General features: G+C 46.9%; 1 protein-coding gene across 1 annotated transcript in view; it reads right to left on the bottom strand.

The window, feature by feature from the left end:
• LOC146200516 (dual oxidase maturation factor 1-like) overlaps positions 1–27376 on the bottom strand; it is an 84166-nt gene that overhangs the window by 15055 nt on the left and 41735 nt on the right. Inside the window, exon 2 of the mRNA XM_084595544.1 lies at positions 26059–26122. The gene's annotated coding sequence lies outside the window, so the exon portion shown is untranslated. The remainder of the gene's footprint in view (positions 1–26058; positions 26123–27376) is intronic.

The following is a 27376-nucleotide window of genomic DNA, read 5'->3' as shown; positions in this document are numbered from 1 at the left end:
AACACTGCCGCTCCCAGCTTTGTCCAGCCAAGGTCGGTTAGGAAAGCGCCCGTTACACGAAATCACCTTGGCGCTGCCTTGGAATTCGTCGGGCATGCGCGTTTCGCTTTCATCCACGTGTAGCGTAAACGTGGAAACGGGTTAAGTCCCCGCTGCTCAAAAACAAACTCCACCCTTGACAGGCACAATGCACGAGGTACGCGGAATGCCGGAGAGCAACGGCGGAAAGAAAAAGAAAACCGGAAAGGCGTGCAAGCCACCGACCACAGACGCCACCGACAAAACAGGAGTCGCTCCGCGTCTACTGCTCGCTCCTGTCAGGAGAACTTGGCCGGCGCGCTATATAGTCAGGCTTCCCGGAGACAATAAATGATGACGCCCATAACACTATACGTCACTAGCATATGCCGTCAGGAGACAGCGTAAGCCGCTATACACAGGCCACCTCTGTAACGCCCATCGCTTTGGCGTAAAATACGCGTGCGTATCTCATCATGTTCAAATTGTAGACGACGGGGGAATCTTCTCCACTTCGTAATACGTGTCCGGCATTTCAGGCACGCTGAGACATCAACCGCGTCCGGCACCCCGCCCACGTCGGCTCTGAAGGGGGATAATTTCCCTGTGGGCACACCCGCTTTGTGTTTTTTTCCTCCCATTGCGTGGCTGAGCAAAGCGAGCGCTGTTAGCAAACAGGATCTGATCGCTGGGACATACGCGACTGGGCGCATGGATGACCTTCGTTCGCGGCGGCAGGCACCTTGCTTCACAATATTCACGGTGTAAATGGAAGACGCTAAGTAAGCGAAAGGCGTTGACCTGCGACATTATTCGTAATATTAGTGGAAGGTAAGCAGAAGGATGCAAAATGCTGATTTTTGTGATGTTTTCTTTTCTTATGTGCCTTTCGCAAACCCCACTCAACTGCGTGAGGAAGATATTTAAACAGGTGCTGGGTTGCCAAGACAGAGTTCTTATTGAACACTACGAACATAACATTTCTGGTTTATAGTTAGCCGTGTATATGCATACAGGGTTTCGTAGGCTGATATGAGATTTTCATTTTTTAAACTTTGATCTTGTTATCATTCAGCACTGGAAGGTAGATTGTGGAGGATATTGATTTAAATTAGGGATAGCAAAATTGACTGCACCGAAACATGACACCCATTTTATGGTCCACACTGCATTCAAGTTGTCAGAACTGCATGCATATACCTGAAACTTCCAAATAGTGCGTTTTTGAAAATCGAAGTGATAATCCCAAATTTATTTGCCTGAAAGGTTCGCAAACACTCGCCTGTTGGCGCAGTACTAATTCTGCAGTGCGCTCTGAGTCCAACGATCTTATTTAAAATCCTGTATAGCCAGGAAGGGTTATACTGTTCATGGAATGTAAATTTCTAAAAAGCCTCGTTCGCACACATCACTCCTCTCGACAAAGCGCGACACATTCAAGACAGAGATTTTTTTTTCTTTAACATGAAACATAAACGAATTTCAGTAAGTAAACTGAGTGGCGGTGTCTGTCTTAACAAGCCAGTGGGAAAGCTATGTCCTTGAGCTCCTGGCTGATGACATATGCTCGTGGCCGAGAACTCTGCTCGGGCGCCGGAGCGATTCGCAGCGGACACATTTCGTAACCGGCGCACAAGACAACGCCCGTCGTCGCCCTGTGAAGTCCATGCCTGCTGCTCAGACCATCGAATATCGCCTCCGTAATTAGCCACACCCACATGGCTACGCGCACAGATTAGGCAGCTGTGTAAAAATGATGATAAGTACAAGCCAGCAATGCATCACGCCTCTTCATGGTTGCGCGCAGGACGAGCAGTTCAGACGATATATGTGAAAACCCCACCGAGCCTCTGACACCTGAATCGCTTGCGAGATGATTTTATATACCGTGTCGAACGACATTGCTCTTGCCTTCTCTCAGCTGGCTTTAGGCGTCGTACCCGCTGACTTCGTTGCAGTAAAGCAGGGATATTCATCAACAATTTGTGACACGCCTGCGAATGGTTAATTCGATGCAGGGGAAAAGCAAGGCGGCCGTGTACTGCGCGATGTCAGTAACCTTAAATAACACCTGATAGCAGAAAATGCCGGAGCCCTCCACTACGGCGTCGCTCATAATCAGATGGAGAGCCGCTTTAGGACGTTAAACTTCATAAACCAAACCAAACCGATTCCTGTAATCTCGTCGCCCATTGAACACATATGCAATTATTGTGTTTTGGTGCCTGGTGACGTCATCATTCGATTTGGGCGCAGTGCGAACCTAACCTGGCAGCGTATGAAATCACTGGGCGGCTCTGTCAGTGTGGTGAGAAAGCATTGCTCTTACGATTGACAGACCGTTAAAAGCTAGGTAACAGCATCTCACTGCAGGTGGTCAAATTGCATCTGAAAGAAAAGCTGTCAGCTAAAAGTAACGAAATCTTGTCTACACATTCGCCCAGATACGCAAACAGGAGAAAAAGGCCCTCGCGAAAGAAGAATTCGTTCGGGGTGCTTACGCTCTTGCCGAGCTCTCCGGAGTCTAATCGAAGGTGGCTCTCGTATCCACTGTCGCGCACAAAGTCACCGAATAAAGCCTGACGTCCCGCACAAAGTATCTCAACAAGAATGCCGATTCGTGCCTTTCGACCCTAGTATATAGGCGTCGGTAAGGCGCCTCGTTGTAACTGCTCCGGCGTCAACCTTTCCCGCTTCGCCCCTGACGCCGAAGCTAGTTCCAAGCAGACCATGGTGACGCCGGTGGGACATACTTGGGGCACGACGGAAGATTGCGTCTCAGGTGCTCCCCGATCCCTCTCTCATGGCGACGTAGCATCGCCCCGGTGGTCGCACGTGTCGCCTCTTTCGCTCGCTCGCCCGCGGAGAGGCGGCGCCGTTCCTGCTGCGACAGGCATCGCGCCGGCGGGCCGCCTGCTTCCGCCCCTGCGTCCTGCTCCGCGTTCCCACGGCGGACGGCGCGCTCTGTGCTACGTCCTTTCGTCGGAAGAGAAGCGGGGGCCGCCACTCGCCTCTGTGGGTCGTCTTTTCTTCGAAACAGGAGCCATCTTGGGAAAGGGGAAGGGCGACGGCAGTGAAGTGAGATGAAAAAGGGAAGTTGCTTCACCAGACCTTCACGGTTGCACGTAGGAAGGGCACACCTCAGAAGCCGGGTCGCTCCATTTTTCGATACCTTCTCCGAGTGACATTTCTACCTGTTGTAAGACGTTGCGTGTCGCAGCTGTTCGAATATACGAAGAAGCGTGGTTTGTTTTGCGTAAGGGAAAACGAGCGCCATTTAACCGGCGAAAAAATGTTTGTGCAAGGTTCTCTCCCTTTTTTCTTCGTCCCCGCCCCTCAAAAAAATATCATCTCGAGCTACCTGGAAGAAAAAAAATGGCGGTTATCTGCCTGTGTTGCAGGTCTGCGAACTGCTAGCACACTGTGTCCTAAGAAGTCCAGTTTTCTAGGACATCTGTTTTAGCTGCGAGATAATTGTGGAATATTGTAACGCACTGCTATAGAAATATTGAGAATGGCCACATTTTCTGGTGACTCGTAAAATCTTGCCTTAAGGGTTTGTTCTTCGTTCGCATCAAGAACTCAAATTAGCCATAGAAATATAATGGGGAACATTTTTGAGAGCGAAACCGTTGATGGCATGAAGTTACGAGCCTCCTCAGGGCAAAGCTGTTAGAATATTGATCGTTCAAGTGCATTGGTGCACTATATAAAAAACAAAAACGGCCGGTAACAACTTCCGGTTGAGAAATTCGCCTCTCCAGAACTTCTGGGCTTTGATTTCAGCAGTAACCGCGTTGCATCGCCATTCACCACTCTGCCTGCGGAGCTCTGAATGATCACCACTGTGAATGCTATAGTATATCAAAGGTATGAAATATTACGGGAACAAATACACTAAAAGTCCATACAGTACTTACATCTAGAAGAATTCAGTTCTGTGGCTTGCAAAGAATATACTATACACAATATGCATACAGAGAACGCGAACAACGCTGAAGACGCAGGGGTATAGACAACCGGACGAAGGCAAACACACAAGTTGCATCCCGAGCTCCCAACTGAAACCCGATGCATGACAGGAACTCGTATTGCTGTCTGTTTCCTATTCGTACCTACTGTTTCCTGTTTCTCTCATTCTTCCTATTTATGCGTGTCCTTGCCTTGAATAGAGCTTCAGCTACAAATTAGGGCTTTCCTTGTCCATTTGCTTTCTTATGTGTTTTTGAGCCATTTATTACAACCAAATCGGCAAACTTTTTCTCTCTTTTTAATGCCGGATTGACACTGCCAGTGCGTGTGCATAGTCGGAATTTTCGGACAGCCAATCGCATATCCTCCCTTTCGATGACTGGAACGCATCAATTAATCATTCATGCTCGCAAATTTTCAAAGCGCATCGAATATGTTGTTCACATTTAGAATAATTGCCTGGGATTCGAATAATCCCACCGAATGTTTTCACGGCAGCTGTTTTGAAAGCAGGGCCCGCACCCCCTCGGCACACCATTCCTCTGCAGTCAGCTATCATGAGATGAAGGTTATAGCGTAGCGACTCGGTCTATTCGTGAGGTGGCTTTCAAAATGGCCATTTACGCGCCTAAGACTTAACAACGCAGTAGTACCGACCCAAGTTCAGCAAATGCTGCTTTGATGCCTCATTACTAATGCACTGACTATTTCGTAGGTGTAATATTTAATGCCCTTAGGTATGTTTCGGTTTATTTTCTTTCGTCATCCACCCGTACAACCTGACGGTTATGGAGCCCATACTGGGACTTTATATTGTGACCGCACGGAGGATATTTGTCCTTTAATAGGTATAACTTCAGCTGTATAAGTTGATAATGCCGTATCGCGGAGCTGCCGCTGTCACTTCATTATTTCGCTCGATTTCTGGTTTTCGACAAAATTGTGTCATTATAGTATAAGCCTTTCATTCGGCCAAACGTTACACGCCGAGCGGTTTTTCACAAATATTAGTACCGAAGCGAATATTGGCATAAATATTTGGACCGAATTCTATTAACATTTAAGCTTTTAAATTCACATTCGATTCGGTTTGGAAAAAGTACAACTCGCCACTGCTATATACATTGCGTTGCAGAATAAACAGCTGTCAAAAGGGCCTATCTACCATCACGACTCCAACGTAGGGGAGAAGCGGACGTACCGTTGGGAGTGCAGCTCCTGTTGACTACATTCGCGCTTCCAGTGATGCCCAAATTTCGCACGAGGTGCTCTACCGAGACACTTGCCAAACCAAAGGAAACATAAATGGATGGAGGCGCTATAGGAACGCGAAGAACAAGGATCGCACGGCGAGGCGCATATGCGAATTCTCTGCCAACGCTGTTGCCTTATAAGACCGGTACGTTTACATTGCCGCCGCACTTTGGCCTCATTAGTGCGCGAGCGGGAAAGACTCACGGGCGCCTCGCAGGGAGCGGAGAGTCGGGACTCAGCACCGCGGATGCCGCTGATGTTGTGCGCCTCAGTGTTGCGTGCATTGAAACAGAGCCTCTCAGTGCCTTTTCATAAAGGAAGGCGAGAAAACGTTGGAAAAATTCCACTACAGGGGTTGGCCGTTATCAGGGTGCACCGAGCCTTCGTCACTCCCATTTTTTATGCTACTTCAGGCACGCATGAAAGGCACACAGATCAATTGGGTCGTGTTCGACATCTGACAGCAGGAAATATTCTTCCCTGCAATTCAGTTGTTGTCTGGTGCAGAAATCTGAAACCGTGGCGTGACGTCAATTGGGATCCCGTAAGTGATTCAGTGAATCTGCGTTATCTCAGTGTTTAGTTCCATAAGCAGCATGCTCTATAAAACCTTTACCTGCATATATCTGAGGTCACTCCACGAAATCAAAATTTGACCTTGCTGAAACTTCTTTCTGAATAAGCAAGCCTCGCCGGACAAGCGGCAAGTAGTGTGCGTTCGTCATACAGGGCAAAGGTGCACTACGGTATACCCATGGACCAAGGGTAGACCATGAAAAATAACTATGTTTTTCAACACATCTCGAGGTAGTCGACGCAAATAATTGCTAAGTGCTTTTATTCAAAGTAGGATTATTCCATGAAGCAGGCACAAATTGGACGACCCTAGCGGCGGTTTCCAGATCAATGCACGGAATTACGGAGACGAACGTCAGAACCGCGGAGAATCACTCCCGGAGACCTTCACCTATAACACGGCACCGCCTCCTCACAGACAGCTGTGTTTTGTTCTCCGAGGTATGGCGGCAAGGTGGGCGCCATTAGCACGCGCGTACATAATTAAACACAGAGGGCGACGATAAACGGCACCCCCGGCATCACTGTTTTCTTTCGCCATCGGTTGCAGCTTCTTGGGTAATCCAGCTGTCTTTTCGCTCGAGAGGCAGTAATCCTTCGCCGCCATTGTTCCTCTCTGAGCAAACGCGCAAACAGTGATTACAGCAGTCCATAATGTACGTTCGACCTATTATGCTGGGCTCGGTCGCAAAGGCACGCTTATTGCGTTCGAAAACCGGCAACCTGGAATTACGAGAGTGGACGCAACTTGTGATCTTCGTTGCATCCCCTGTTTTCCTCGTAGGTGCAGCTTGGAACGTCAGTTTCTTCTTCGTCAAGCTTCTCGCTTACTTCGTTTTTGAGTGCGTTTTCACGAAACAAAACGTGAAGACGCCGATACGAAATGTCATTCGTTAATTTCCAATGGGTCCGTAGTAAGTGCCAGTACGCCAATCAGAACAAATTCTGTACCGGTGCACATATGCGTTAAAAGTCACTTTCCATTGCACTGAATGGACTCACTGAACTTTCCTCAGCGGCCATGTGGAAAATGCAATAACACACAGAGCAAGTACAGCTGTAACGGAAAAATCATTTATATCATTTATGACATATCATTTATGACCTGTTACTGGGTATACGCGCCAATAGAGAGAGTGTCAGATTCTATTCCCTAAAGCGGGAATGGCCGGCAGAAAGGCGCCCATCTCGTCGCTAGCCCATACGAAAGCCCGCATCATAATGAAAGTTGGTGCATTCCCTGTCGGTATAGAATAGTGTCGCTACCCGTATGATTTCAGTTTTCTTCTTGCTCGTTTTGCGAGCAACATAACGTTCATCGCAGTTTTCCCTTCAAAAATTTCCTAGGCACTACTCTGTCAAAAGCAAACTACGGGCTTTGCTTGTGCTCCCCCCCCCCCCCCCCTCCTTTTGTTTTCCTTTGTGAAATGTAATGTGGGGCCTTGTACTGTCGGTATTGGTGCATATGGCAATAACAAAGCCGTGTCTCACAATTTTGCCGGTGCAGTCATGAGGCACTTGTTGCAGTTGTGTCAGTCAAACACTGATCAAACAATACTGGTAACTTCAGGCACCTCGTGTGTTGAAGGCAGCCTGTAAATGAAACCATCGACAGTAGTGCCTCCGATCGTCAATTCTCGTCTACAGTGTTCCGGCGCAGAATATATAGTGTCCACAGACCCGATTCCATGACATGTGCACGACGCACATAGCCTTACACCGCAGCATGGCTGCCGTTGAACGTCCAAGCCTACGGAGCATAAAGTAGCGCCAAAATGCACAAACTGCTGCTTGCCGGCCCGGTTGTTTTATTTCTTAAGTGATGCACCAACTCGCTCAGTTTTCGGTTCTTCTGTGGTACTGCACCGCCGAACAAACACATCTGATCGTCTTTTTTTAGCTGCACACATACTGGAAGTTTAAAAATACAGTGAGATGATTTTTGTCGTGTTTTGGGTTCATAGATAGAAATATGTGTTTATTAAATTGAAAAGCAGAGTGGTCGGGCAGACAGTTGAACATGTGGCCTGCTAAGGCTGCACCAGGGAAGTGAAAAAGGAGAAGAAAGATGTAGAGATCGGTGAACATGTGATGAGAGTAGATACGAAACAAATACACAGGCACATGTCTCACAAACGCGAGTCCAGTCTGTCTCGCTCAAGAAATAACAAAAGCCCGCATTGCCTGCACAGTTTTCCACTGCCCGGCCAAATGTCTAGTAGTAAATTTTCAGAGAGCTAGGCCTCTTGTCCAAGCTCTTCAGGAACGGGCTAGTAATATCATTTAGCGTGTATACACTGGGCATACTCTTAATACATGTTCCACGGTCTCTGTAATGCTACAAGTTGAACATTTCGGAGATTCCGCAATCCAATTAAATCGGATTCATAGCCCTATACTACCTCATTGGATTCTTTTTTCACTGCGTGCGGACAGTGAATGACGGTTGACAATTAAAGGTCTGTCTATCGCTGCGAAATTTCGCACACAATTGGTAACCTAGGTAAAAACAGTGGAACATTTTTAAACCATACAGAAAGACAAACAGCACGGGCGCTGATCCTGTTCAGCGCCCGTCCTGTTCGTCTGTTGGTGTGTTTTGAGTAAAATTTAGCGCCGTTTTTACCTTTGTTAACACAATGTCACACCAACTAGCCAAGCAAGAGGTAACTGTTAATTGGTAACCTTGAAGACGTTTTTTCGGGCTCATGTAGACGCCCAGTTCGGAACCGCCACAGTAATCGCCTTTTGCAGGTAATCGCCTTTTGAGTAAGCTGGAGGCGGTAACATATCGGGAAGTGTTCAAAAATCACCAGTCCGCTTGTTCAAAATATCATTGTAGCGCACTCACATTGTGATGCAATTTGCAGTGTGGATCGGACGCCTGACTTACAGGCCAGATACTGAACAATCGAGACAGGTGCTTCCCTGGCATTGTCTTCCCACTGTCATGGCGTGGTTAGCTCTCATCCTCCGCAGCTACGGTGGAAGCGATGCAAAATTACTGGTCGCCGGCGCGTCCAAGGCGGCCGGCTGATTGCGACTGCGAAAGGGCGGCGCGTTTCTCTCGCAGATCAGCTGACGGGTAAAGCGCGAAGCGTAACGGGGCCATGCACGAGTTTCACCCGCGGCCAGCAGATCGACGGGCGATACGGCGCTCGCCGCTGCTATAAACCGCCGCCGCTGCCGAGTCCGGCACCGGGCGCAGCTGCGAACAGGCGCCCCGAGCGATGTCCGGTAATTTTCCCGGCGAGAGAGTTACGCAAGCGCGACACCGCGCCGAACAGCGCGTTCCGGCAGTCGCTGCATCGACGCGCGCGTGGGTACACGATCAAGGCAACCGCACCATTATGACGGCCAGTTGTCGGCTGCTCTGGGCAGAGGGGCGTGACTTGTTCTCTTTACGGACGTGACGTGCCACAGTGGACAAGATGACTGACAGTGGGAAATTTAAACATGAATTCCACCGCCTGCCTCTATGCATGTAGGCCCTTTGTTAAAATTCTAAGCACAAGGAGGTTCGCGTCTTCGCCACACCGTGCGACTCCTTATGCATCGCCACCTATTCACCTGTCTAAGTACTATACTCTATACTCTAGAATTCTCCGTGCACTATACTCTAGAATTCTCCAAAATTTCAGACTTCCATGTGCACCACAACGCGGCTTATATAGAAGCCAGAGTGTATGACGCCGAATTCATATCTCTCATTCGGTTGCTTCCTTCCGTCAAAACAAAACCAAAGATCATTGTGACATACACTGGGAAGATGATGGACAGAATGCGTTCTTCAAGACGCGTGAAGAAAGCTGTGTGCAGCTTTCATATTGTGAAGCAGCATTGCCTTCTGTCTGCCAGTTGGGGAAACTGCACTGTCCTATTCATATATCTGAAGGGGGAGGAGGAGGAAAAAACTTCATGTTCGGTCGAAGGATTCCTAGTTTGTGAGGTATTTTTAGCTATATTAAGTGCCCATGAGAACAACAGTCAGCTGAACCAACGCAAGCACGGAGGAATATTTCTATTTTTTTTTATTAATCAGCCAATGGGAATGCACGCAATTTTGCAGTGTGATCACTAGTACTGAACACAATGGACAAGAGTGATAGACAGCCCAGGGAGAAAGCTGACCATCCCTGTCCACTGTATCGATTCCAAGGTTATGATGTCTGCCCTAAGATGATACGAACTTTTTGGCTCATGCTTGACAGTTTGGCTATTCCAAAATGTAAAACTGCCAGAAAACGAAAATACTTCAATGCAGAACGCTGATTATTCTTCTTACATAGCCGTAAGGTGGACGGGTCATCAACACTGTTATTGGTCCTGCGTTCTTGCCTTTCCAAGCCTTGCTTTGAACAGAATGTGCGCAAATCCCGCTGCAATTATGGCCTCTTCTGACAGAAGGCTAGCGCCTTCCGTTTGCTTCAGCGTGTAGACCCCATTTTCATCATCATCCTTACAATGAACGCACCTACTGCTGGCAGAAGCTTCGCCCATCTCTGTCCAATTAGCCTGGTCCTGTTTCAATGCCGGCGAGAATGGCAATGCTTTGAACGTCGACTCATGAACTTCTCTTGCATGTGACGCAGGAGCGCTTATTTTACTTTTTTGATTTTTGTACAGACTATTAGTCTTAGGTTCAAGCATGAGCATGAAAGATGCGAACAATCTTGCTAGGTCTAAAGAGAAAATATTTGAGCGTTTACTGCGAAGAGAGAGAGAGAGAGAAAAAAAGCTACTTGCTTGCAGCCTCACACAGGAGCTACGAGCAAACCTATCTCGCTGTTCATTACGCATGGATTTGGCTGCGCCCATTCATATCACCATATCTTTTTCGCGTCCTTTCCAAGAAAAATATGTCGGAGACATTTGAGCTCTGCCTTTAAGGGTTTGAAGGTACCTGCTTGTTTTCCTGCGGATGCTCTTTCACGTACATACACTGCCCAAATCGTTTATTCATTAACCGCTGAAGGTGTGCCCCGCCGGGGTGGCGCAGTGGTTACGGCGCTCGACTACTGTTCCCAAGGACGCGGGATCGAATCCCGGCCTCGGCGGCAGCTTTTCGATGGAGGCGAAAAGCAAGGCGCCCGTGTGCTGTGCGATGTCAGTGCACGTTAAAGAACCCCAGGTGGTCGAAATTTCCATAGTCCTCCACTACGGCGTCTCTCATAGCCTGAGTTGCTTTGGGACGTTAGACCCCACAAACCCCAACCGCTGAAGGTGTGCCTCTATTATCTGATGCGAGCTCATTAGAGTACAGCCATAAGATGAAGCATTGCGTGAAAGAAAGATATAAAGCTATGGGCTTTGTATATACATATAAAGTCTCCCTTTAACAAAGCCCTCGTATATACGCCTGGGGCGGCGCGCCGGCCTTGGTGTCCAACGGTCTCGGAGGATTCGATCCATGACGTCACCAAACCCGTCAACCAGTGAGTGAACCTGCAGCCATGCCATCTAAACTACCTGCTACAGGTACGCTTTCGATTTTTCGCTCACAATGTCGACAACACCGACGTCCCCCCATATCCTGAAAAAGAAAATAAAGGTATGAAAGCTATCGCGTTAAAGAAGTTTCGCATACAGCATTTGATACTACTTCTGACTCCACGTCCGGCTAGTATGTCTTTTGTCGCATTTCACCGACGGCTGTCAGTGCTAACCGATAGCGGACAAGGGTGATAAGAAGAAAATGCCGACAACCGACTGAGGGCCTGTATGCACGGGGCTTCCAACACAGTTGCAGTCGAGGTTTTTACGTTCCAGCATTTCTTCTCTTTCTTTTTCGCGTGAACGAACGCAGCGAGCGCCTTCGCGGCACACCAGGAAAGTCTCACCAGATTCCGCGCATAAATCTTTCCAAGGAGAATCTCGCCGCGCGGCAAACAACAGCCGCCTCTGACTTCGCTGCAGGCAGTCCGGTTGACCTCAACTCCCTCCCGAGTCAAGCCAAGCCATTTAGTCTGCACCAACACACAAACAATAAAGGGTGCTCTGCACGTGGACTTCATTTCAGGCTTTTGTCTTGAAATGTTTTATTTTTGGATGGAGAGGAGGAGCGGGACTAGAGAAAACAAAATAACGCGCTTGAGGCCGATTCTCAGAAGATAGCCGGTGGCAACCGCTCCTGCACGCTGGCTTTATCTCCGAGAACCGCCGCATGGCGCCCCGCATAAAGCATTAGTTGATCGGTATCAGCATTATTCTAGTAATCGCTGATATTCATGCAGTGAACACGAAGAGCGAAAAATGCAGAGCAATAGATACACCTTACTGGCTGCGGGCTGTCGAATGAACAGCAAAAAGACACTTCTAGAGTGAATCTGTAAAACTACATTCGAATAACCCAAGTTCAGACCTCCTTGAAGGTTCACGGTTGAAGAGAAAGCGTACGAAGAGTAGTGATGCTCAGATAAGAAAGCTCATTCCTAAACAGCTAGGCGACTAACGCTGCAACTGCTTGCTGCCTTAACCCACATTTTACAAAATTGGACGCCATTTTCTGTGCATCGTTCTTTCTCCCCACCTTTACTTTGCATCTGAGAAGAGCATTATGTGCAGCCTTTAACGTCCCGTTACAAGTTCAAATCTATCAGAAAAAAAAAAGAAACGGTTACTAGACGAGTAGAAAGGAAGATAAAGGCGTATGTATACGATATGAACGCATAGCAAAGCAGAAAAAGTTAAAATAGTAGCTCACTGCCCTTCACACAGGCACATCGCATCCACCGCGGTAAGCCAGTAGAGCATTCGACTGCGGAGACCGAAGACTCCGGCTGCGGTGGTCGCGTTCAGATGCAGGCGAAAAGCAAGGCTTCTGTGTATTGTGCGATGTCAGTGCTCATTAAAAACACATAGGGGTCAAAATTATCCAGAGCCCTCCTCTACTGCGTCCTTCATTGCCTGGGTTACTTTGGGACATCAAGACCCATAAGCCGTTGTTGGCTCCAGAAAAGGTCACTTTGAATTGCCGCACCAATCCAACCTTATAGTCTATCTATTGCATACGCATAGGAGCGAGAAGATTGCATGTGTTTTAAGAACACCTAATCAATACGCAATAATCACATGACATGTATTATTGCGTATTGTAAACAAGTACCCATCTATAAGACAAATATATGTAGGTAGAATATCCCAGCGAGCTGAGAGTTACACCCTTACTACAGGAAACGACCTATTCGACACTACGTATGACCATCCGGCGTAATCCCAGGACCTTATATGAACACGTTTAGAATAATGAGCTGTAGTGCGTTAGTCTAAGTTTTTCTTTTCTTTTTTTTGGCGTAAGTTCTGACTTGCGCATACCACCTTTAGAAAAAGGAATACAGTCTGTGCTCTGTCATTTCGCTCTACGACCTGTTTTTTTAACAGGCGCTCAAGTTTCTAAAAGCGTAGCGACTCCCCACCTCCTTCTAACGCAATAATCCCCAAATGGTCAAAGTAAAGGAATGATTCCGCAGCGCTAACGAATACAAACTCACAAATAGACATACACAGGAAAGGCGCTGTGGAATCTTTCCTTTTCTGTAAAATGCACCAACTAGCCCAGCAATTGGTCTTACTTGCCAAATGGTCAGAATTATTCCACAGTACTGCATCACGATACCCATTTTCTCTTCCTTCAAATTCCGCTACCACTTTCTTATTTTCCTTTACTGCACGGCTTAAGTTTGTATCAAGGAGTAAGATACTGCGCCCTCATTTTCTATACACTGTTTTCTTTTTTTTTTGAAGCGTTAGTTTAATGAGTAAATGTTTTCAGATTCCTGTTGCCCGGTGCTTGCGCCTCACACACTGAACTAGTGCGCACCACTAGGATTGGTCAAGTCCGCCCTTATATGTAGTGGTGCTCCAAACATCCTGTGAAACGGGTCATATAGTTATCTGCAGCAAAACAAGAGGTTGACGGTAGCAACCACGTAGGTCTTAACTGAAGTACAGAAGTTTTCCGTATTGTTAGTGGGCAAAACTAGCCCATCGTAGTAGTAGCGGCCGGCTGTTCTCAATACCTCCGGAGCAGTTCCAAGCACGTGAAAGAAATGTCTAGCGGTCAAAAGTCACGGCTATTGTATCTAGTTCCGGCAACCACTCGGCGAAGTGTCGCTCAGGAAGCCAATGTCGACTCGCCTCCAAGGACGACCAGCAAGCAGGTGCGGTTTCTCCATCGAAGGAACGGTCCAAGCAGCCACGCCCGCAATTGCGTACAGCGGCGGCGGTCATTCGCAGCAGCGGAGCACCCACGGCAACTGCCACCGTGGGCACGCTTTCAGCCCAGTGCCTGACTTCAGATGAAGCGCTGGGGAGCAACGTTACTAGACTAGGTCTACGTAACGTTGCTGGGGGGTGCAGGCTTGAATGACAGGGCAGAATCGACCATGTCGAAAACCGAACACCGGTTGACTGCCTGCTCTCTCCTTGCCGTGACCAGTGAGCATATGTTTGGCTACTTATAGAGCTTGCGCAATATTTCGAGCATTTAAGAAGTTCTTGAGGTAGCATTTACTTTACCTAAATTTAAGTTATATAGCTTAACGTCTAGGTTTGATGTCAGGGCTCCGTCCTTGGCCACTTGCTATTCCTCATTTATTCACGCCAGCATGCATCTTGTCACATCCTCTTCGCCGATGATTGTATCGTTTATCGTCCAGTGTTTAACCCTTCAGACCAAAAATCATTTCAGACAGACCTAGCCATGTGCAAAACTGGTGTTTGCAGTAGGCGATGGCGCTGGGCTCTGACCATTGTAAGGGCAGGTCTTTTCACCGCCGTCGCAATCCTCTTGTTTTCCAGGACACAGTTTCTAACTCCCCAGCTGACTACGTCCAGTCGTGAAAGCATTTAGGTGTCACCATTTCTCATGATTTATCTTGGCGTTTGCACGTTACTAACCTGACTTAATCGGCCAACACTATATTTCTTAAATCATCATCTGCGGGAAGCCCTGCAACACGTCAGACTAGAAGCATGCATGCCACTCATCAGAACTAAGCAGGAATATGCATCACGCATCGAAACGCCATTGAAGCTGTACCAAACAGGGTCATCTCTAAAATTGCAACCAGGTTTACCTAACCTCTTCACTCGTCATCACATTGGCAGTCTTGTCTTGTTTAATAAGTTACTTTATTTGCAACTAATACAATGAACAGACATCTGGCCCTCCCATCACGCAAATCACATCGCATAGGTCCCACCCTTCAAATTCTACGTCCCCACGCCCGCACAAGTTTATCTGACACCTCATTTTCTTCAAACAGCAGCTGGCTGGAAAGGCCTTGCCCACAATATTGTTGCCACGACATGTCCAACAACATTTACAAGAGCTGTAGAAATCTGCATTTTGTAAACTTACCCCTTATGTAACATTCGCAAGTTAGGTATTTAGGATAATAAAGTGATGTAATTATTAACTTTAATACGAAGCGGCAAATTTCAGTGCAGAACTGAAGAGCTGAAGCGCGTATTTTCTTTCTTTTTTTAAGCGAGCATATAAACCCTATGACAGCGCCGGACCCCATTGGAAGTGGCTTCAATGCCGTGATTCGTTTGAGCCTTGAGATATATTTTTAATGGCAGTAGTATTAGTGTAGTAGTTAGCCTCAGTATGGTCATAGTACTGCATGATTTGTGTCGGTACGATGAAGACCTCAAGAAATCAAAGCAAAATTGCAATGTGCTGGCACTGGGTAGTATATTTTTCTTCTGCCTGCTGCCAGTTTACTTCTTTCTTGTGTCCCCGGAAATGCAATGATCCTTCGCAGGTGTCTGCCGTATCTCTATCATCATTATCATCATCAGTCGGACTATACCAACAGCAGGGCGAAGGTGTCTACCATATTCCTCCCATTAACCCCATCTTGTGTTAGCTGCATCCATTTAACTCTTAGACCTTCACAAACTCATCCACTCACCTGACATTCTGCCGGCCCTGCTACTCATCCCTTTGCTATCTAATTTGTTACCCGATTCGACTATCGGTTGTCATTTCTTCACACTACATACCTATGCTCATGCCCATTCTTGATTTCCACTATCTTCCCGTTATCAGATGCCTTCAGCCTAGCTGCAGCCGACACCGTTAGCGATTACCTCGCGCCGCTATTGTACCTGCACAGATCTCCCCAAGGACCCCTGTTGGCCGGTCAGCTGTCAGCAGCCAGCCTCGAGAACGCTTGATGCGACAGTACAGCGCGTGCGCACTAGCGACAGGTGGAAGGTAGTAAGCGCCATTAGTGGCGCCAGGAACTATTCCCAACATCTTTTTGGCGATGGCGAATACACATGGATAGCAGTGTTTGCTATGAAGTGAAGCAGAAGTGGTGACAAAATTAAGGAAAGTATCTGGACTGTTTTTCTCATAGACGCAATGCTACTTTAATCAACACCGATAAGCAGACGTGTCAGCTCATCCAAACAAGAGCCTTGACATAAAGGCGACGGCCCATCAAAGATATATCGAAAGTGTTCCGTCGTGTTATACATTACCGCTGGAAAAACATCCCCTAGACCCTAGCGGAGAAGGCATCACTACGCTCTAGCGGAGTGATGGCAGCTTGTTTACGTCTGTTCTGCTTTGGTTTGGTGTAGGGGGTTTAATCTCACAAAGCGACTGGGGCTAGAGAGTCCGTAGTGGAGGGTTCCGGAAATTTTGACCATATGGGGTTCTTTAGCGTGCACTGATATGGAGCAGCACACCAGCGCTTTGCCTTTTGCATCCATTGACTCGATCCCGCATCCTTTGGTCACAGCAGTCGAAAGCCTTAACAGCTGCACCACCACGATGGGGCAATTACTTTTATTCTATGTGTCCGAATAGATGAAGTGCTCAGGATAAGAGCACGGCGATGGTGGCTTAAAGCAGAAGAAACAAAAACTCGACTTTTCTGTTCCAGTTGAGGTGCGATTCGAGTGGAGATTGGTTTCTTAAACGAAAAAGAGGCCTTGAGGGTCACTTGGGGTAGAAGTTCGAGTGAAGGCGCGTTCGTCAAGAAAGGCACAAGAAAAGAGTGTGTCGGTGCATATTGACCGAAAAAAAAGTTTCGAGCAACAACGTTGGCGTAAAGATTAATTTTTACGTTTTTTTCTGGAATTGTACAGTGCCGATCTTGGTGCACTGCTGAAAGATTTGAAACCTGCAATCAAGTGGAAACGCCGCGGCTTCCTGAGTTCTGGTGCTTTGTTGCCCCTCCATTATGCATGGCGGCTCACCAAGTTTGGGCATTTATATATGAAGGAAGTATATATTTCTCATAGAGTGTCTTATTCACAGGTTTTGTGAGCCTGTTTATGTATTTTATAAAAAATAGATATTTATACTTTTAACTGCTCCCTGTATTTCACGTTATAAAGCCAGGTAAGTGGAGTCCACCACCCAGTTTGCGTACGATGGCTTGACTCTTGAGACAAGGCTAGAAGGACAGGACACAAAAGAGATATTTAGCATACAGCGGACATATACTACCGTAGATGTATACCGGTTTACAATACGACGGCTGCGAATGCGTACTGCCAAACATTGCCTCACTTATGCTAATGCGCCTGCGTACGAGTGGTCCAGTAATCCGGTATATGTCCACGCTAGTACGGCTCTGCTGCACTTGTTACCGTTAGCGACGGCGTTGTAAGTTTTTTTTAATTCAGAAAATACAATTTTTCTCGCAGTTCTAACATTAATTTCGAGTCGTTCGGTTGGATGCTAAATGCGAAGCGAAATGTTATGACACCGCCTTGAAAGCGGCTCAAAGTACGGTTACGTGAATGTTTTGATACGAATCCACGCGGATAATTTTTCTTGCGTCGTTTTTCCTTCACTTTTTTCAGGATTGCTTACGGTAATGGTTTTTCTGCCGAACGAGCAACGCTTCGAGTAAACAAACTAGCAGTTAAATCTCCATTCAGGAAAAAAATTTGTTGATTGCCAGAATATTGGCCATAATCGCGCCATACTCTAAAAGCTTTGGGTATGGCGCGATCGTTTGAATAAATGTACTCTCAGCGGCTCCCATTACTGGCGCTACTTCGTAATTTCCTACTACCTTCGAGAGTAGACCTCTTTATTCTTTTTTATTTGAGACAGACTTTCAGACAGAAATCGGGGCTTGATGACTAGGCGAAAGCCAGATCAAGAAGATGTTGTTGCAGGCTAGTTACATTGCTTAAACGAGTACAACGCAAACACAGGGCAAAGAGAGGAATGAACAACACAGGCGTTGACTTGCAACTGAACTGTATTCGAAAGGTGCGCACACATTAAGTAGTCTCGAGGCAAGCTGTCTGCTGAGTAAAGGTCACAGGCGATGTAAAGAGCCGGATAAAAGCAATACATTTAAAAACTCGACTAAAATGAGATAAAATTTTATCGCTTTTTTCCGGCCTTTTACACCCCCTGTAGCGTTCACTCAGCTGACAGCTTGCTTCGAGAGCACTTAATCTGTGTGCTTCTTACTTCAGCGCCTGTGTTGTTCACGGCTCTCTTTGTCTTGTGTTCGAGCTTCTTATTAGGCTAAGTAAAGCCAAATATATTTTCTGCCTGACGGACGTCATGTAACCCACACAGTGGACATCGAGTGCACATAATGGATTAGATCTTTTGACAAATGCTAGTGAAATTAAACAGTAATAAAAACGCCAACAACACTACAACGCAAGTTTTCAAATGTGTACATTTTTTGGAGGCTTGAAAGAAGATGGAACATACGCATGGCATTGAATAAGGCTGCATGTAAGATGAATGCCTTAGAACTCCCATTACTGGAAGATACCACGAAACAATTTGTGGGTGTTAAGAAAGTTATGCATTATCTCACACATAGTCATCAGCACAAGGTCGTAAATTATCAAGTCGTAAAGACCATTTGACCCAATCTTTGGCGAGACCCAAGGTCAAGGGTGCAAGTTCCCATCTCACCCTCCTATTTCATTGAGCTCTCTGAGCTGGGATCTCTTGCAAACTCGAGTTTGTCATGGGACCTTTGACGACACACAGACCGATGACCAATTACCGCCCGGCAATATTACCTGAAAACTACCACTTGCTAAAGGGAGGCCGTGACTTCTCTGTCAGAACGCCAATGGAGACGCCGACAAAACTTACGCAGGGTTTCATGTAACACTGTCGCATTAAAAAGCAACCAACATCAAACATTCATCATTATGTACATATCAACACACTAGCTTGAGCAAAACGACAAAGGTTTCTGTGAAGTTAATGAATTCGCCCTCGAAGAACTATACAATGTTTCACAATGTGCCGTTGTTCGCATCATTGCCTGTGCAGCGGATTGTTTTGGCGCGGACAGGAAAAAGAAAGGCAAAGCTGGAGATAACAAAGCCGTTATAAGAGAGAGAAACACATACTCGATCAACTAACTGGCCCCTGGCAAGGCAAAGCATGCGCCGGCGAGGACGCGAAGGGAACCTCGGAAGGAAGAAAATCCGCTGAAGCCAAGAGGTAAGCCTGGAGAAGGGGGATTGTTAATCCAAGGCCGCGTTCAGCGGGCCGAGCCAGTGGACATTTATTGACTGAGCTAACCTCAACCCCTTTCGCGGGTAGAGGAAAGCGTAGGCGCCCAGAGTCGAAGGTCGCCGATCTCTTCGCCGAGGTCCCGACCACTGCGGATGGGCGCAGCGGCGGCCGCATGTCAACTGCTGGTGCGCTTCAGCCACGATTCTTCAAAGGAGCAGCTATGCACAACCTTCTTTTTCGAAGGCAGGCACGTTGAAAAGTAGGCATCCGAAACAAGGCTTAGAGAAGTGGGACATTCACCCCACGCTTTTAGCAAACTTGCAGTGTCCAGTTTCGGAGAAACAGCCAGCTTCAAAGCACTGCGCAAACCTCGCTCGAAGGCGATCCAGAATTACTTGTATGTTAGGTCAAGCGCCACTTAAAATCACATGAGAGACGGTGGGTCTTGTAAATGCGTAGTGTATAGGTAAGCGTAGTGTGTCTGATGTAATCTCTTTTGCAAACTTCTGCTTGTTACGTTTCAAGGCCCACGCATTGTTATCTACGCACTCGAGTTGGTGTACCAAGCCTTTTGTCGTGATTTTTTTACCGCTGACCGCCAAATAGGAATTAGTGCTACAGCACGTTCCCAAGCTAGTGATATAACAGGCGACCCAATAAGAAGTTGGGTAAACATTGAGCTTGGTGTACGTATTGGATAAAACTGATTCTTTCGCGATTAAGCACACAGTCAGGACTGTTGGGGCCGTAGTATCAGCATTCCTGTACTACCGAAAACTGATGCAGCTTCGAGCAAAGACGCTGCATTGTTTTCGTGCACTGATGCGAATGTAGAACAGATGGGAAGTACGGATTGAAGCATGCGCGTGCTGGGATGTGGGTCTTTTTATTATTTTCTCATAGACATGTTTTCAAGCAGAACACGCAGCATAGATCAGCATTGCAAATCGGAAGCATTTAGCAAAACCTTGGCAAGCCAGTACAAGTTGCTAGCAAACCAGCAATGCTCTGCTCGACGCATTGCGATGCGCTTTCCGTACCAGTGTAAAGACTCATGACAATTGCCAAAGGCTTGTACAGGTGATTGTCATTAACGGCATCATTGCCATAACATGTGCATCGCTGAGTGCAGCAATAAGGCCTCGCTTATTGTTGTGTAATACCATGTCCAAATGTCGCTAGTCTAGCCGCGCGAACCCCATAATCTTACCTGCCTACCTGAAGAGTCAGGTTGGCAGAGGACAGTACCAAGGTACTTGACATGTGTTCGCTGTTCCCTAGTGAAACTGTAACCTTATCTGATTAAGTGATTTCGAATCTTGAACTGCATACCGTCACAGGTCCTCGGCTCTCTTTGGCCATCAACTAGGAGTGCTAAAATGAAAAAGGCTGTAGGGAAGATAAAAAAAGAAACAAACATCGATGGCGTGGCGACGCTCATTAGGCTGGCGTCACAAGAGTCGCACAATGGCAACCGTAATTGCAATCAGCTTCTCGCCGCGCACTTGCATGGCTTCAGGCCAGAAGGATTGGCTAGAGAGATGCGCTCCAGGGTCAGGAGAGGGAGGATGCAGTTCTGCCGCGCGTACCGAGCACCTGGCACTCTTTGTGCGCACCATTCACTTGTGAGTCTGAGATGGGTAGCCGTTCGTCAACATCGTAATGGCATCAGTGGAATACCTGCCTTAACTTCCACGCCAATGCCGACTGCCACCTGCCCCGCCTAAAGCTGCCCGCAGTAAAGGGCTGGCGCTTGTGTCATTATCTGTCCTTTTTGTCAGCACTGGTGGCGACAGTGACATTTAGAACCTGCGATAGAGGTTCGAAGGCAACATTTACTCTGTGCACCAGGCAAGGAATGTTGTGGGAAAACGACGACACAAACATATGAATCGTGAAGTGCGGACCTAGAGGGATAACATAGCTCCATCAAACCGGCGCAAGCCCCTGCAGAAATGGCGAACCATTAAAAAATTCGAAGGCACTTTGGCGACTAAAGTGTTGAAAGGCGGAGGCCTGAGTGCTGCATTCGGCTACGCGATTTTACCGGGTGCGCGGCAATAATTATTAAATCAATTAATTATTTACACGAAAATCACTAGTTAGTAATAATTATTACCGTAATAATTAGTCATTATAATTAGCCATTAATTATAATTGATCATCGCTTGGCATATGACCACATAAGGCGTATTAATTAGTAATCAATCAATTACGCAACTGTCACTAATTAGTAAAAATAATTTGGTACTCGCAATTAACTAATTGGTCATTAATTAGTAATTGATCACTAATTTATTATAAGGCACGCATTCGAGCATATTACGATGGTGCTCTGTGATTGGTCGAGACCTCCATGACGTCATCCCGTCTCGACCAATCAGAGCCGCCGCAAAAGCGTGACACTTACTGAATGCAAGGATGAGGCAATAAAGGCTTTCGCCTTAAAAAGCCAGGCATGAGGCAGGCGCTTTGGCAGACACCTGTCATGAAAATTTAATGTATGGGACTAAGGTAGGTTAATCGCACTCTGTGTAACCTCAAGACACAAATGTGCGTCCGCTCAGAGAAGGCGCCAAGAAGCAACAATGTCTTCTAGGTTAGCTCAAATGCTTAGTGAATCCCAACTCTCGCACCGATGGTGCTCGCCATTCTTCTGAGGGCGACTGTGGTCGCGCCGCACCAGTACTAAAATACGACGTGCGCGTAGGATAAAAAAATACATTCAAGAGTGGTCAGCGCAACAGATTTTCGTCAATGACAGCAATGTTTTCCGCCACATAAATAATGTTGATAGCACACGCAGCAAAGGCGTCAGGTAATCTGCGCGCGAGGCCAGAAATCCTCGCAGCCTTTCTTGCCGCTGCGCTCGATGCTGCCCGTTAGTGCGTCAAAATCAGTTTCTCTATCTTAATTAGCGATGCGGCGTCAACGCACCGCACCATCCGCATAAGAAAGACAGGGGTTTGTCTAGAACCTGAATTCTGGGAAGAAGCTGCCTGACCCTTCCTCTTATCGGGGGCGCGCGCAGCGGGACGACAAAGTCGTTGCTCGTGCTGTAGCAGCAAGCGCAGCGCCATTCCCGCGACAGCCCCGGTGTGGTGATTGAAATGCTCGTTTCCGGTCCCTGGGCACATGTGCCGGCCATCAACAGCGGTGTGGGGACAGCGCAAGTGAACTGCAGCGAGCACGGCGCAGGGTCTAGCACCTTGCGAGGGCATGCATGAATCATCGGTGCGTCGCTGCACGTTCTTCGCCTGGATGGAGGCAGGAAGCGCTGCTTTTCATCGCGCTCCAGGAATCCAGCAGCCAGTGCAGGCAGCCGAACAGTGATCTTTCGCCCCAGCCAAGCGAAGAACTTCAAGCTAGAGACCACTGGAACTTTAAGCTAGAGCCCACGTGGCGCAGCACGATGCCGAATGAAGAAAAAAAAAAAAAAAACGCAGCATATGCACAGAAGGGAACCTGCCTGTCTAAATATGTCAGCGGTTTGTGCCTGAATGGAGTTCTCCATAAAGTTCTAGTGCAAAAGCATTACAATAGGCTAGCAAGACTGATTTGGCCGGTGTCTGTTGAAGCCAATGCCCAGGTCAGGCAAATTAAGTACGTTGAAGGGACTGTATTTGTCATCACTGGCAGGCAGTCAACTCGGGCAGCACTTTTTATATCACAGAGTTGGACGGGACCCTCGGATCCCGACACGGTGCCCATAGTCGGCGAAGGACATTCGCAGGGCCTCGATGCCACCAGCATGCATCATGTTCTTCCTCACGAGCGTGCCTGTGGCAAGTGTAGGGTACGGATTGGTCAAACGGGTTCCGTGACTTCTCCTGAGTTAAATTTACTGGTCTTTGTGTTGGCTTACATAAAATGTTACGTGACGTCAGCTGCGACGTATGGTGCCGCGTGGCTTAACCGTTAATTCTAGTGTCATGCGCACGATGAATTCGGTCTGCTTTCTAATGAATAGCGAGCTGGTACTTCGCTTCAGTCTTCGGAGGCTGGTATACGCCGCTCCAAGCGTCGTGAAAGAGGCGACCAAGATAAGCTACTATAATTGACTGCATTCGGAGTAGAGTATGGGTGCGGTGAGGTGAATGGGGAAAGTTGGAGGGAGGGTGCAGGACTGGTACGGCTGAGGTAACCCATTCTTCACAGGACGGGGCCAAAACCCTGTCGCCTACCCTCTCCTACCCAACCTTCACTGTAGATGCACAGAGTCATTCAGAATGTTGTTTTCTCGAGGTATCCCAGGTAGCCACGTTATAGTGAATTTGGCTACAATAAACTGCTACAAATTTACTCCCCTTCCTTCTGCTTGCCCATTAACTATAGGCTGGCAGGAGCGTTGCTGGTATTCGTCAAAACATCAACAATCCCTTGCCACGACAAACCAAGCGTTCGTGAGCGTCAAGGTCGGTTTTACGGCTGATGTTCGCTGACAGCGCATGATGATCATTTCTTGAAGTTCATCATTTCATGGTATTTGCTGGCGTCGCTGTGGGCCATAGTTAAAGCACCGTAACTGATCCTTCTTCTCAAAGGGAAATAACCATTTATGGCCATGTGTCTGTCATTTGAACGGACCTGGGTGCTTCTTTTACCTCGGTTATTGTTCCCAAGCGCAGGCGATTCGTCATGTGGACTAAGCGTTTTTAATTTTGTGAGGCTAGCGGTGAAATAATAGACACTCGTGCTCGCGAGCGGAATATCGACAACGTTTACATTTCATGGATGATGGCGATCATCAGACTTCTTGCCAGAATTTAGACCAATGCTGAAAATATTTCAAATAGCAGTTAAATTGAGCTGCCAAAATGGCAAACATATTTTCTTCAAACCCTTGCATAAAAATACAATTTTTAAGCTTGCCTCCGCAGTGACCAAAAGATACGTTTAATTCTCCTTCTATACGGGTGCTGCAGGCCGCCTGTAGCTTTATTTACTACGCATCTTCTGTAATTATATTGTGCAGTTGACCTGACTGACGTAAAATTTTATTTTTTAGTCTATGTATTCGTTGCATTTTAAAGGTTGCGCGTTGTCAGCAAAACGTCTGGCAGAGCCCTCCTCTTCAGTAATGAATGAGGCCTAAATTTTTGTTTACTTGGCAGCCTTAGAAGCACAACCTACCCCTCTCTCTTTCTTTGTATATTACTCCTCTCTTTATAAGAAAAACCGCGGAACAGAGTCTGGCGCAGTTTCAAGGACATTGAGAAATCGGCTAGGTACTCTGTTCTTGAGCCGTTAGTTTCTTTCTTTCTTTCTTTCTTTCTTTCTTTCTTTCTTTCTTTCTTTCTTTCTTTCTTTCTTTCTTTCTTTCTTTCTTTCTTTCTTTCTTTCTTTCTTTCTCTCTTTCTTTCTTTCTCTCTTTCTTTCTTTCTCTCTTTCTTTCTTTCTTTCTTTCTTTCTTTCTCTCTTTCTTTCTTTCTTTCTTTCTTTCTTCCTTTCTTTCTTTCTTTCTTTATGTCTTTCTTTCTTTCTTCCTTTTTTTTCTTCCTTTCTTCCTTTCTTTCCTTCTTTCTTTCTTTCTCTCGTTCTTTCCTTCTTTCTTTCTTTCTTTCTTTCTTTCTTTCATTCTTTCTTTCTTTCTTTCTTTCTTTCTTCCTTTCTTTCTTTCTTTCTTTCTGTTTCCTGCCTTCCGTCCTTCTTTGCTGCTTTCTTTCCTTAATACTTGGAAGACACGTCTGTACAGAAGTACTCTGAGATTTGGGCTAGAGGGCCATATTTCGACCTTTTTTATTTTATTTTGTGATCACATTATGTAGAATATAGATCAAGTATTTTCGCCGTATAAAAAAAAAGCTATAACAAAGAGTAGTAAATTTATTGCTTCGATGAATTTCTGTACCTGCACTTTGTACATCTTATGCATCAAAGTAGAAAGTTGTTCTTCAGACGCATCAAGACGCTATACAACATGCAAATACAGCTTCCATTCCAGGAATGTGATTTTTATCCAGCGATTCCACTCCCTCTCCTCAGTGGTCTAGGAACAGAGAACACCGGTGTGGCTAGCCGCGACGGTCCTTTCGCCTTCAAGGTTCGCGAGCGACGCCCACTTCGTTCTGCGGCGGCCTCGCCAACACCGCCTCGCCCGAGTAGCCGCCCTCTCTCCTGTGCAGCGCGGTACGCGTCCGTGTAGTCCGGAACGAACCGCGTACACACGCACGCGCTGCAAACTACCGCAAAGCATGCACCGGACGGCTGGGCCCTGAAACCCAGGCCTTCTGTTGCGGTGCAAAATGACACTCTCTTGTACCACTTCGCGGAAGTTCCTTCTTGCCCAAAGTGTCGCTCGTGTGATGTGGCAATGATCCGACTGAGACACGGTGCCCTTGGACTGTCCTGAAGGATATTGTGGCTCGTGGCTCCCAAGTGATCTCAAGCGTCAAGAACGTTTTTGGGCTGGTCGGCTAAACGCTGACACACGGACGCCGTCGAGAAGCGGACAAAATTGTCATTCAAGCTGGCTTACCCCAGTGCAAACAAACCAACAAGCGGAGAAACGTCAGTCACGAGGGTCACACGCAAAACTAAGCCTCATTCATATTTACTTTTTGCGGGAGGAAAAAAGTTGAAGAACTTTTGTTAGATACTTCGAACAGAAAGTGCAAGGCGCGCAAACACATGCATTGTCTTGAAAAAGATGTTAGGAGTGCCCCGATGCAAACTTGTTGGCTTTGTTATGAGCTGGCGAAACTTGTAAAATCCTTCCTCATTCACAACTGGCGTATGGTTTGTAGCAGCTGCATTTTACTTACCTGAGGCACCCACTGTGTGAGGAACACTCCGGGCGATGATTTAGGGAGGGCCCTGTCTGGTTACCTGGAAAGCAGGGTTGAAGAGAGGATGATTTTAATACATTTGGTAAGATCATCATCTCGGGAGGTGGAACATTGCGCTACCTAATTTTCTTATCATTGCGGGCCTATCAGCTACACTTGTATCTATAAACAAAACAAAATTGACCAAGGTAGAGGGGAAGCTTAGGCCACTGGCCGAAGTTTAAACAAGAGACGTGAGTCCTATCTCCTTGACTACTCTACGTGTAGTCTCTGCAAATATTCCGGAGCATCGCCTCAGTCAGTACGCCCTGCTTCAATTTAAGCTCGACCATATTGAGCGCGTTGGTATGACATCAGTGTCAATATTATCAGTGAAGAAAAAATTCAGTACAAAATAAAATGCAAGACAACAAATGTAAGGAAGATAAATTAGTAGGTTGCAGATACTGGTAGCAGCTCCTTTCCGCTTTCAGTTCCCTCAGAAATTAGGATTTTGTTAGTCCTAGTGAGACTTGTCTGATGTCACATGACGCGCTACCGGTTTCACAGCAGACCTCCTTGTACTTGAATAAGAAAAAAACAAAAAACAAAAGGAGGTGCGTGTGTTTCAGTTGCTCGGCAGACGCGTATGGTACTGCACAAAGATGACAGAAAAGCAACATCTCTAGCAGTGCTTTAGAAGAGTTAGGGCAACGTTGTGTTGAACAAACGTCTCGGATTTCCCACAGGAGTGATTCAGCATTTTCAAGAGGCACCATTGTGCATATGTACATCAAGAATGGCACGTATTCCGCTGGCGAGAGAGTTTTTTTTTTTTTCTTTTTTTTTTTTTATAAGAACGCCCTTTAGGTCACCCTTTTTCCTGTCCTGCGCAGTGTTTCATTAGTACGCAAGGCATTGAGGCAGTATATGCTAAGAAGCCTAATTTTGTTTTTTGTTTTTTAACTGCAGTAGGCGCTACGTGACTTGGAGCACGTCAGCACAGTTTGCGCGTTCCCGCACTCAGTGTGCGCAGCTGTAGCATAACCGCGTTTGGCGGAACTGCCTGAAATGTATCGCTGCGAGCAAATCACGTTTCACGGTGGAGCTCAGAAGAGAAATATGCGCCGGATAATTTTCTTCTCTCTCAGGCCATAACCCAGCATGTAAAGTACATCCATGATGTGTGTATCATGCAAAAATAGGCTTTTGCACTTGCTGGAAAACAACGATGAAGCTGCCCTGACGGTGCAAAGCAATTTTGGTAGGCGCTAAATAAAACGATCTCATAAGAATTCAAACACCTCTTTAACAC

The sequence above is a fragment of the Amblyomma maculatum genome, chromosome 2 (assembly GCF_055883805.1).
Source record: "Amblyomma maculatum isolate TAMU_Amacu chromosome 2, ASM5588380v1, whole genome shotgun sequence".
Lineage (NCBI taxonomy): Eukaryota > Metazoa > Arthropoda > Arachnida > Ixodida > Ixodidae > Amblyomma > Amblyomma maculatum.
The sequence above is the reverse complement of the archived record's forward strand: the minus strand, read 5'-3'. Positions and strand labels throughout refer to the sequence as shown.